Below are 11,551 nucleotides of genomic sequence, written 5' to 3' on the forward strand. Positions count from 1 at the left end.
GCCGCCGCCGCCGCCGCCGCCGCCGCCGCCGTCTGGATGCTGCTCGTCTTCCCCATTAAGCACACGGGGAACACGTTCTGCTGAACTCTTCTCTGGCACGCAACATTTTTGGGGTGCGACCGATAATTTGACAATTTGTGCTGTTGTCTGGGTTCAGAGACGCAGCAGTGTGTTCACATGAGATTATTCCTCTACTCAGGGCGACTCCTCCGGTTGTATAGAAGTCTGTGCTTCATGTGTTAGTGCTGCATTCTCTCCTGACCACCAGGGGGCGACTCCTCTGGTTGTATAGAAGTCTATGCTTCATGTGTTAGTGCTGCATTCTCTCTCCTGACCACCAGGGGGCGACTCCTCCGGTTGTATAGAAGTCCATGCTTCATGTGTTAAAGCTGCATTCGCTCTCTTGACCACAAAGGGGCGACTCCTGTGGTTGTATAGAAGTCTATGCTTCATGTGTTAGTGCTGCATTCTCTCTCCTGACCACAAGGGGGCGACTCCTGTGGTTGTATAGAAGTCTATGCTTCATGTTTTGAAGCTGCATACTCTCTTCTGACCACCAGGGGGCGACTCCTCTGGTTGTATAGAAGTCTATGCTTCATATTTTGAAGCTGCATTCTCTCTCCTGACCACCAGGGAGCGACATTCTGGTCACCTCAGGTGTACTTATTACCTCCAACCTTCTTGACTCCCTTTTGGTCGCAAAAAAACAACAAGATGGCGACTGCCCAAAACCAACATGGCCGCTGCCAAAATGCAGAACTCGAGGCTTCTAAACATCAAGGGGTGACGTCATGTCGACCGCGTTCACTTCTCATCCCTCTCCGGGCTTCGGATCCCGATAAACAACAGGTTTTGTCTCTTTCACGGCGTCTTTACTTATTTAATTTGATGCACCAGCAGTGAGCGAATTAAGTCGACAGGGGGTGACAGTGGAGGAGAGGACGGGATGTTTTCAATCAGAGTCGAGAAAGCGTCCATTGCTCGCCCTCACAGCTTCAACAACAACAACCCTCCCCCCCCCCTCTCCAGCTGGACCCCCATCAGCTGGGCCTAAAGGCGGAGGGGGGGGGGGGGGGATTCGCTGCATCTGTGGAGCGAAGACGAAGGAGAGGAGGATCCTGGTGCGTAGAAAAACACAGAGCCGGAGCAGGAGACAGACTTAATTAGGGATGCAATCATCAATTATTCAAAACACTTAATCATGGTGTCGCACGATGCTGTTGCACACACACACACACACACTCACACACAGCCGTTCTACAGGCTTTTCCTCCGATGCAGACGCACACAGAGGCAGATAGATGGATGAAGAGGAGAAAGAGGAAAATGGGACTCTGCGTCATTTTTCTACTGACACAAATTGTGTCGCCGTGACACAACAAACATGCAGACGCGCTTCACAACCCAGATGTTCAAACACACACACGTATGTGACACAACAATAGTCCGTCTTCCATCTTCTACACCCACTGATCCTGTGCAGTGTCACATGGGGGCTGTGAGCCAATCAGGGCTCACGGGGGAGATCACATGGTGCAAACCGTGGACATGAGAAGTTTGTTGCACGTCTCTGGACGGTTAAAAGAAACCAGTGGCACCCAAAGCACCCAAAGCACCGAAAGCACCCCGAGGGGATAACGTAGCACAATAATCAGATCTCGATTGACCCTTTGCTAAGCCCCGCCCCCCTGCTGCGACACCAGTTAAGCTGTCACTCACCGCACCGCACTCACCCCCGAATAAATCCATCCAACTCTTGGAAAAAAATGAAAAATCAATGGTCAGAGAGAAGCAGACTGAAGGCTCTTCAATACGTCTGCGAAGGAAGTATTTTAGGATGTCAAGCGGAGAAAACAGGTTCAGAAGAAATGAAGATGGAGGCTGGAGCTGCGGGTCACCCGCAGGGCGAGACAAGAGGCGGGACGTTAAGGAACAATACTGACGCTGTAACGCCGGGCCGGAGGTCTTTATCACTCACCATCATTAAAAAAAGCCAAAGCAGCGCGTGTTTACATTGAGCTGGCGGATGCTGCGCTACGATTGGCCTGTCTGTGATCAAGGGGGCGGGACTTAGCAAAGGGTCACCTGACATTCAGCTTCACTTGATCCATTCGGCGTGTGCGTGTTAGCGCGTGACTTGTCGGGTGGTCGAGTCAGTTCATTTAGTTTCACCCGGACCAATCAGGAGCGAGGAGTCCCTTTCAATCAGCACGGCTGCTTCACTGATTGATTGATTGATTGATTGAGTGATTGATTGATTGAGAGGTTCCTTTTTAGCAGTTTCAACATCTACGGCTGCACCAATCTTACTCTTTTCCGCCTCCATCTTTCAATGGATGCGTTTCACTGCTCTTGTCCCGTCGGCCTGGACCTCGAGCTCCACATGGAGGAGAGGATAAAAGATGGCTGCTCTTGGATCAGGAATAGACGCCAGCAGGAGGAGAGTCGGAGCACTTCCTGTCTGCAGACTCAACCAAACATCATTATCTCCTCCGCCGCCGGCTCACTAATAATGTATATTCACGTCTCGATACATCTGCGTGCGGCGCTTGTTTTGGAAAGTTATTCTGAGAGTGAGATAGCTCAGACTGATTTAAAGTAGGAGAGGAAAAGACGGGTTATATATAGAGGAGGAAGAGGAAGAGGAAGACGAGGAGGAGGAGGAGGCAGCGAGATGTCTGTCTGTCTCTCACGTCTCTACATCCCCCACAATCCCCAGCTTCCTGCCACCGGCGGCCATCAGTCAGTCACAGTCCCCGCCTCCTGGCCAGCGTGTCTAACCGCCCACGCACGCACACGCACACACACACACACACACACACACACACACAGCCGCATGTCCCTCCAGTTAAAACACGGACGGCCGAAACAAAATCAATCTTTACTGAGTGTCTGCGTTTAATAAGGCCGTGTTGTTTCTTATGGACTCTGACAACGTGATCCGCCCACACACACACACACACACACACACACACACACACACACACACACACAGTGCGGAGTGTGTGGCTCGGTAAGCTGGATATTTATCAGAGCACTTTATGTCCGTTTGTTGAACGACATGTGTCCATCAGTCTCTCTCTCACAAAGACAGACACGCACACACACACACACACACACACACACACACACACACACACACACACACACACACACAAAGAACCCTCTGATGTCATCGACAGACTCCGTGTGAATCACCACGGGATTGTCAGACTCAGGACACAATTTGCATAATTTCTCATTTCTGAATTCGAAACTCTTTGAACATTGCACAAACATTTCTAGACGCACACACACACACACACACACACCGTACACACACACACACGCATATGAAGTCTGTGGAAGTTCCTGGAGGTGGAACTTTCTGCGGCTCTTGAAATAGACCCTTTTAGCACCCTCTGGTCCGTCGGCCCGCTGGTTGTCTGAACTCTCACAGAGAGGAGAGAGGCTATTGGCATTCGCTTCCCTGTGGGACTCCAGTCAATACAAACCTCTTAAAACACAGGAAAAAAGGGTTCTGTGTGTGTGTGTGTGTGTGTGTGTGTGTGTGTGTGTGTGTGTGTGTGTGTGTGTGTGTGTGAGAGAGCCTCGGGCTCTGGAAACCTTTTGAGGAACTCATTGCGTTTGGACCGCGGGGACCAGAGTTCAGAATGAAGTTCTGAGGACATTTTACCTCCCAAACTGTCGCCGGGCGGAAAAGGAGTTACTTTATTAAATAAAATAATGAAAAAAAGCACAGGGAGCGTCAGAGGTTGTGTGTTCGCTTCCCTTTCATTCATGAGACAATGAAGCACCGGAGTGTCAATTCAGGACCCATTTGAGGACCATTTCCTCTTTTTATTTGACTCCTTTTTAAAAAGAAAAGATGCACGAGGGAGAGAGAGAGAGAGAGAGAGAGAGAGAGAGAGAGAGAGAGAGAGAGAGAGAGAGAGAGGAGGGATGTTAGCATTCAATAGTCATTTTTTCCATCTAAGCAGGCATCTAAAGGACGTCATTTGTTCCAGCCATGCATTCCTCGTGAATGCACTTCAGTAGGTATGCACACGTGGCCTCAGTGTGTGTGTGTGTGTGTGTGTGTGTGTGTGTGTGTGTGTGTGTGTGTGTGTGTGTGTGTGTTGCAGGTAATGATGGTGTGCTAAAGCAGAGTCCCACCCCGTCAGGGCCCAGCCTCTCAGTGCCATCCATCATCGTGCAGCAGCTGCTAATGATACCGATACGTACAGCAGCACAGAGAGGACCGGGGGAGGAGGGGGGAGGAGGGGAGAGAGAGAGAGAGAAAGAGAGAGAGAGAGAGAGAGAGAGAGAGAGAGAGAGAGAGAGAGAGAGAGTTGTGGTAAACGTGAACGAGGCTGCTGGGATTTCAAAAGAGACGAAGAACAACCAGGACGTCACCGTTATTACCGCACGCTTCTTGTTATAGAAATCTCTTCATGGCGATAAACAATAAAGCTAATTTGAATTTGAGACAGAGAGGAAGAGGAGGAGGAGGAGGAGGAGGAGGAGGAGGAGGAGGAGGAGGAGGAGGAAGAGGGGGATGGAGGAGGAGGGGAAAGGGAGCTGGTAGAGAAGAGGCAACCAGCATGAAGAGGGAAGGAAATGTGCTGTCACAGGCTGAGCAGTGAAAGACTGTGTGACTGGAATAGGCAATCTGGTTCCCCCAGTCATCCTCTTCCTCCTTCCTCTTCCTCTTTCCTCTTCCTCCCCCTCCTCCCTCTTCTTCTCTCATATCTCCTACTCTCTCCTCCTCCCTCTTCCTCTCTCCTTCCTTCCTCCCTTCCTCCTCCTCTCCTCGCTGCTCCCTCATATCTGCTACTCTCTCCTCCTTCCTTCCTTCCTTCCTTCCTCTATCCCCCTTCCTCGCCCCTCCTCTCTTCCTCTTTCTTCCTCTCTCCTCCTTTAGTATTAAAGGTCAGAGGATGTTTGACCTCTGACCGCCGGTGGAACAACACCACGAGCCTGAACTCCTGCAGACGGAGTCTTCGTCAGACGGAGTCTTCATCAAACGGAGTCTTCATCAGACGGAGTCTTCATCAGACGGAGTCTTCATCAGGCGGAGTCTTCATCAGACGGAGTCTTCATCAGGCGCTCGTGTCTTCAGATCTGTGGTTACCTGGTTAAACGTGTTTGTGTTCAGTTCCTCCAACAAGAAGAAGAAGTAACTGAGCAGAAGATGAGACGTTAGAGAACTTGTGACGCATCGCTTCGGTTTGTTGAAGTCGAATATTATAGAAACAAAACCGTCTATTAAAGATGCATCTGTGACTGTGAACGTCTCTGTAGAACCATCACAGCACGTCGGCTTTGAACAACACCTCAAATATCGTTTCTATGAATTCACACCTGCTCTCAAGAACAGTGTCTTCACGAGAGAGAGGAGCGAGAACCCCTACAAAATAAAAGCTCGATCCAAAGTCCAGACGTTTGACCAATTAAGTCCGTTTTTAGATTTCCCAGAGTTCAACTTTAGCTCATCCTGAATTCAGAGAGAAGAAGAAGAAGAAGAAGAAGAAGAAGAAGAAGAAGAAGAAGAAGAAGGAGAAGAAGAAGAAGAAGAAGAAGAAGAAGAAGAAGAAGAAACCTTCTGCTTCTTCCTCTTCCTCCTCCTCCTCCTCCTCCTCCTCCTCGCTTCCCCCGGAGCCGGATGAAGGCCGGCGGGGGCCGAGAGGAATCTGCCTCTCAGACGCCTCCGCCGGCTAAAGGGAGGACTCTGAATATGCTAATAGACGGGAGATTAAGATATGTAGCTGGGGGCGCACACACACACACACACACACACACACACACACACACACACAGGCCTTTCTTCTACGACTATACAGGACACATTCATAATCTAGCGGAGAACAGAGCAGGTGACACGTCTTTGATGAGGGCGCAGGTAATGAGGAGGATTACTGGAACGAAAGGAGATAAAAAACACGAAGAAGGGATAAAAAAAGATGCAGAAGTGTGTGTGAGTGCGTGTGTGTGTGTGTGTGTGTGTGCGTGTGTGTGTGTGTGTAATGAAATGCAGAGAACTTCGAGAGACTCACTCGATAACTCTGTGTGCTTCAGGCGGAGGACACAGGTGAGGAAATCCCTCCCCCTCCCTCCCCCCTCTCTCTTCCTCTCTCTCCCTCTCTCTTCCTCTCTCTCTCTCCCTCTCTCCCTCTCCCTCCCCCCTCTCTCTTCCTCTCTCTCCCTCTCTCTCTCTCTCTCTCTCTCTCCCTCTCTCTCCCTCTCCCTCCCTCCCTTATGAAAACACCCCTCCTCCCTCCTCCTCTTGTCTCCTCTGCTCGGTCCGACGGCTCATCTTTCTTCATCGCAGCGCCCGCCTCCCTCCCAGGGGCCTCGCCATCTGTACAGGTAACAGGTGTGTGTGTGTGTGTGTGTGTGTGTGTGTGTGTGTGTGTGTGTGTGTGTGTGTGTGTGTGTGTGTGTGTGTGTGTGTGTGTGACGGATGGGTTTGTTACCTGTAGCGCTGCGGGGCCTCCTGACCTCCGAGCCACCACTCTGCTCTCCTTTATTCTTATTATTTTATTTTTAAAGCGTCTCCCTCGCCTCCTCCCCGGCGCAGGTGGGTGAGGGAGACAGGGGGGGAGACAGGGGGGGGAGACAGGGTGGGGGAGAGAGGTGTAATGAGTTTGGGAGGCGGCGGCAAGCTGTCGCGTATTTGTACGTGTGTTCGGGAGCTTTTACCAGCCGAGCTGTGTTCACCGTGGCGGAGTTTGGGTAATTAGTCCCACCAGTCTACGAGAGCGTATATGTGTGTGTGTGTGTGTGTGTGTGTGTGTGTGTGTGTGTGTGTGAGTGTGTGTGTGTGTGTGCAGGGGTCCGCCGGCTCCTCTCATTAGTCTCACAGGTGAGTGATTAAACGCTCCGCAACACCTGGAAGTGTTCCTCCTCTCCTGCATCCCTCCCATCTCTGCTGTTGTCTTAATTTACAACGATACCTCTGAGGACTCCCCTGGCCCAGTCATAACACACTCCACAGGATGGCTACACACACACACACACACACACACACACACACACACACACACCATCACTTACAGCCACACCTCGCTCCAGACATGGAGTCTGGAGCATCGCTGGGTCCATCTATCTGTTTAAGTAATGGCTTTCAAACACAGGCCTCCATTATGTAAATGATGTATAGGGTGTGTGTGTGTGTGTGTGTGTGTGTGTGTGTGTGTCTGGCACAGCAGGTGCATCGCAGGGTTGGCGGTTCAGCCCTCTACAACAGGTTGAAGTGTCCTTGAGCAAGTCCATCCAGGTGATTAATTAAAGCCCGTGCTGAGCAGCGGGTAAATAAATATATTTATATCTTTTATATATTCTAACAGAGCCGATATAAAATATGTAAAGTTTTATTTTAAACCTTTCTTCACTCATTTCCAGGTTCATATTTGTATATTTTGGGGTTTCTAGAACATATTTACACACTCAAATGTTCTTTGTCTCACATTTATTTTTAAAAATAAGGTGCCAGCAGAAAGGGGGCGGGGCTTAACTCTCTGTCATCCAGTAAAGAACCACAGAAGAAGAAGAAGCCACGGCACCACGAACGCCACCATCATTTAATAACCTCACACGGGGCGGCGGTGACATTATTACTGTGTGTGTGTGTGTGTGTGTGTGTGTGTGTGTGTCCCTGAGGGCCCGGCGAGTGATGGATGTCGGCGCCGTGGGTGATAAATTGCGGAGGTCAATCCACTCTGGTGAAGAGGTCCACTCCAGTGGAAGGCCACCTGATAGATAGACAATATGAGGAGGGGGGAGGAGGGAGAGGGGAGAGGGAGGGAGGGGAGGGAGGAGGAGGGGGGTTTCCATCCCCTCCGTTCGCCCGACCGCGAGGTCATTAAGTCGTTCTCTCCAGAGAGCGGCGAGGCGGCGTGAGGGGATCACGGAGAGAAGTCGTTTAAACGGGCGCTTTGCGGCAAAAGGCCGAGAGAGGCTGCTCTCTGCAGCGAGAGAGAGAGAGAGAGAGAGAGAGAGAGAGAGAGGGAGAGAGAGAGAGAGAGAGAGAGAGAGAGAGAGGGAGAGAGAGAGAGAGAGAGAGAGAGAGAGAGAGAGAGAGAGAGAGAGAGAGAGAGTCTGAAACCCATCAGACGCCCGCACACGAGGGCGAGGAGAACCGGGACCCGAGTGCAGCTCATCATCAGAACCAGAACCATTTATTACCAAGTAAGTTTATAATTACAAGGAATTTGGAGCGAAACATTGAACAAAAAAACAACAACAGCCACCGAGGCACAGCGAGCGATCACTTCCTGCTTCTCGCCTCACTTCCTGCTTCTCACTTCGTGCTTCTCACCTCACTTCCTGCTTCTCACTTCCTATTTTTCTCACCTCACTTCCTGCTTCTCACTTCCTATTTTTCTCACCTCACTTCCTGCTTCTCGCCTCACTTCCTGCTTCTCACTTCCTACTTCTCACCTCACTTCCTACTTCTCGCCCCACTTCCTGCTTCTCACCTCACTTCCTGCTTTTCAACTCACTTCCTGCTTCTCACCTCACTTCCTGCTTCTCACTTCCTGCTTCTCACCTCACCTCCTGCTTCTCACCTCACTTTGTGCTTTTCACTTCCTACTTATCGCCTCACTTCCTACTTCTCACCTCACTTCCTGCTTCTCGCCTCACTTCCTGCTTCTCACCTCACTTCCTGCTTCTCGCCTCACTTCCTGCTTCTCACCTCACTTCCTGCTTCTCACTTCCTATTTTTCTCACCTCACTTCCTGCTTCTCGCCTCACTTCCTGCTTCTCACTTCCTACTTCTCACCTCACTTCCTACTTCTCACCTCACTTCCTGCTTCTCGCCTCACTTCCTGCTTCTCACCTCACTTCCTGCTTCTCGCCTCACTTCCTGCTTCTCGCCTCACTTCCTGCTTCTCACTTCCTGCTTCTCGCCTCACTTCCTGCTTCTCGCCTCACTTCACTTCCTGCTTCTCGCCTCACTTCCTGCTTCTCGCCTCACTTCCTGCTTCTCGCCTCACTTCCTGCTGCTCCGCGTGGTCAACGAAAGTCTCACGAGAGCGAGTCGGCCGCGGGGTTTAGACCCAGGCGCCGCAGCAGCTCTCCACCGACTGCGTGGCCCAGTGCATGATGGGAGAACGCCACATCAGAGAGCTGATTGGCTCTCAGATCTGTCGCTGTGATACTGTGACCGACAGAAATGTGATTAATCCAAAAATAAATACAATTTAAGAAAACAAAAAGCAACCGTTACATTCGTGGGATCCCAGCGTGGTTTGAGATTATCTCAGCGCCGCTTTTTAGGGGGGATTTTTGATGGAATTGGGATGTCTGGGAGGAGCGAGGAAGCGAGGAAGCGAGGAGGCAAGGAGGCGAGGAAGAACTTACACTGGAAACCACACGGGACGACATGGGAGGAGGAGATAAGTGAAGCTCACTTTAGAAGCAGCTCCTCTAAAGCTGCACAGCGCAGAAATACTGTACGCACGTCTGCTATTTGAACTCTCTCTGAACACACACACACACACACACACACACACACACACACACACACACACACACACACACACCGGTGGTCCCCTCATGCACGTCATATTATCAACTTTAAAATAAACCCCCACCCGAATATTTCTGTCAGCTCGGGCCTGGCTATTAAGTGTGTGTGTGTGTGTGTGTGTGTGTGTGTGTGTGTGTGTGTGTGTGTGTGTGTGTGTGTGTGTGTGTGCGTGTGTGTGTGTGTGTGTGTGTGTGTGTGTGATTGAAACCATCAAATCAGTTCACAGTCATTTAATCTGGCAGCTCTTAGATCTCGCCCATCCCATTAATCCATCTTTATGTGTGTGCGCGCACACACACACACACACGCACACACACACACACACACACACACACACACACACACACACACACAGACACACACACACACTTGCATGGGTGGTCTTTTCAACACCCTTATTCCCCAAAATTGACTTATCATGCTCATCAGCCTCAGACGGCTGTGTAGCGATGAGTCGCTATCTAGAAGCCCATCCGGCTAATTGAGGCTGCCTATCTTAATGCTCAGATGTAGAATGGAGGGTGTGTGTGTGTGTGTGTGTGTGTGAGAGAGAGAGAGAGAGAGAGAGAGAGAGAGAGAGGAGGGGGGGGGGCAGGTCATGGCCTCAGGGTAAGGCGGCCATCAGAAGCACTTTTATAATGGAAAAAATAATTTTCCCTTCCGTTATATGTCCTCCTCATTATTTGTGTGTGTGTGTGTGTGTGTGTGTGTGTGTGTGTCTCCAGCAGCCCAGTGGAGTGTGTCCGTCTAGTACGATGCTCAGTGGAACTCGATCAAGGAGCACAAATGACCTGAGAGCAGGTGATTGAATCCTCCACTCGTCCTTAAAGAAGAGCCCTGATAGAGGCTGACCACACACACACACACACACACACACACACACACACACACACACACACACACACACACACACACACACACACGAGTTAATGGATCGAGATAAAATGGTAAAAGGTTTTTTTTTTCAACCCTTCTAGATCACACCCCCTGTCACATCGTGCACAATTCAAAAATAAATGCAAAATTGCTGTATTTTCTTCATCAAAAAATCATAATTTTTGCACTTTTTCTGGAAAAGTAAATATGAAGTGTGCTTATGTAAGCCAGCATCGACCAATTCTACCACTAATATCCCAACATCCATCAGTCTGCCTCGCTCCTCTTTGGCTCTGAACCCGCCCACTTTTCAGCGGTCCAATCAAACGCAAAGGATCCGATTTAAATCCTACTTGTAACCGCGCGGCGCTAAAAGGTAACGGGAAGATGAGGACGAACATTTGCACGCTGTCGTTGATTCTCACCGTGTTTTTTAAATGAACTCCTGCAGGAAAAGGTCAAGTCTTTATTTTCTTCTTCTCTTTTTGGCGCTCTAAAACACAAATGTGTGTGTTTTTAATATTAAACGGACTCAAACCAGGCTGTTGTTTATCTGCACCTGTTGCTGTTTTTCTGCTCGTGTGGAAGTTTCAAATGTCATCGGCAGAAAAATATCGGCAATCGTTTTGACAATCGATGAACTGTTAAAGGAATTGTTTATGTGAAAATGTCGCAAAATGGTGCTGCTTTTCTCTTTTTATATCATAATAAAGACAATACTTTGGGGGTTTGGGAACGCACAACTTTTAATGACATCCTCTTGGACCTAGAAAATAGTTTAAAAAATTGTCCGACATTTTGCAGACGATGGTAAACTATTCATGAAGAAAATAATCGACTATTTTAAACTAAACACGCCAGGACATAAAGTCAAACCCACCAAAATGCTGCCAGTTTTGTGTGAATACTTCCAGCAGACCAGCTGGTTTTCCTCCAGCAGCTCCTCGCTGTTCGGGAATGAACCAGCAGTCAACACGAGCGCTGCCCAGGTGGAGAGCAGGGACGCTGGCGGCGCTGCTGGATCAGAAGGCTCGTGTTTGCCGACAGCGACCGGCTTAGCGGTAAGAACGTGATAAGCCGATACATTACCAAAAGCTCCTCGCTGTAAGGTTTGTTTTGGGCTGGTCTTCTATCCACGAGTAGAAGGAGAAGTAAATGTGC

General features: G+C 49.8%; 1 protein-coding gene across 7 annotated transcripts in view; it reads right to left on the reverse strand.

Moving 5' to 3' along the window:
* Nucleotides 1-11,551, reverse strand: part of dab1a (DAB adaptor protein 1a) — a 73,095-nt gene that overhangs the window by 53,367 nt on the left and 8,177 nt on the right. The gene's annotated exons all lie outside the window — the stretch shown is intronic.

Source organism: Clinocottus analis, unplaced genomic scaffold (genome assembly GCF_023055335.1).
Source record: "Clinocottus analis isolate CAN_PGR_092001 unplaced genomic scaffold, fCliAna1.0.p SCAF_28, whole genome shotgun sequence".
In the NCBI taxonomy this organism is placed as follows: Eukaryota; Metazoa; Chordata; class Actinopteri; order Perciformes; family Cottidae; genus Clinocottus; species Clinocottus analis.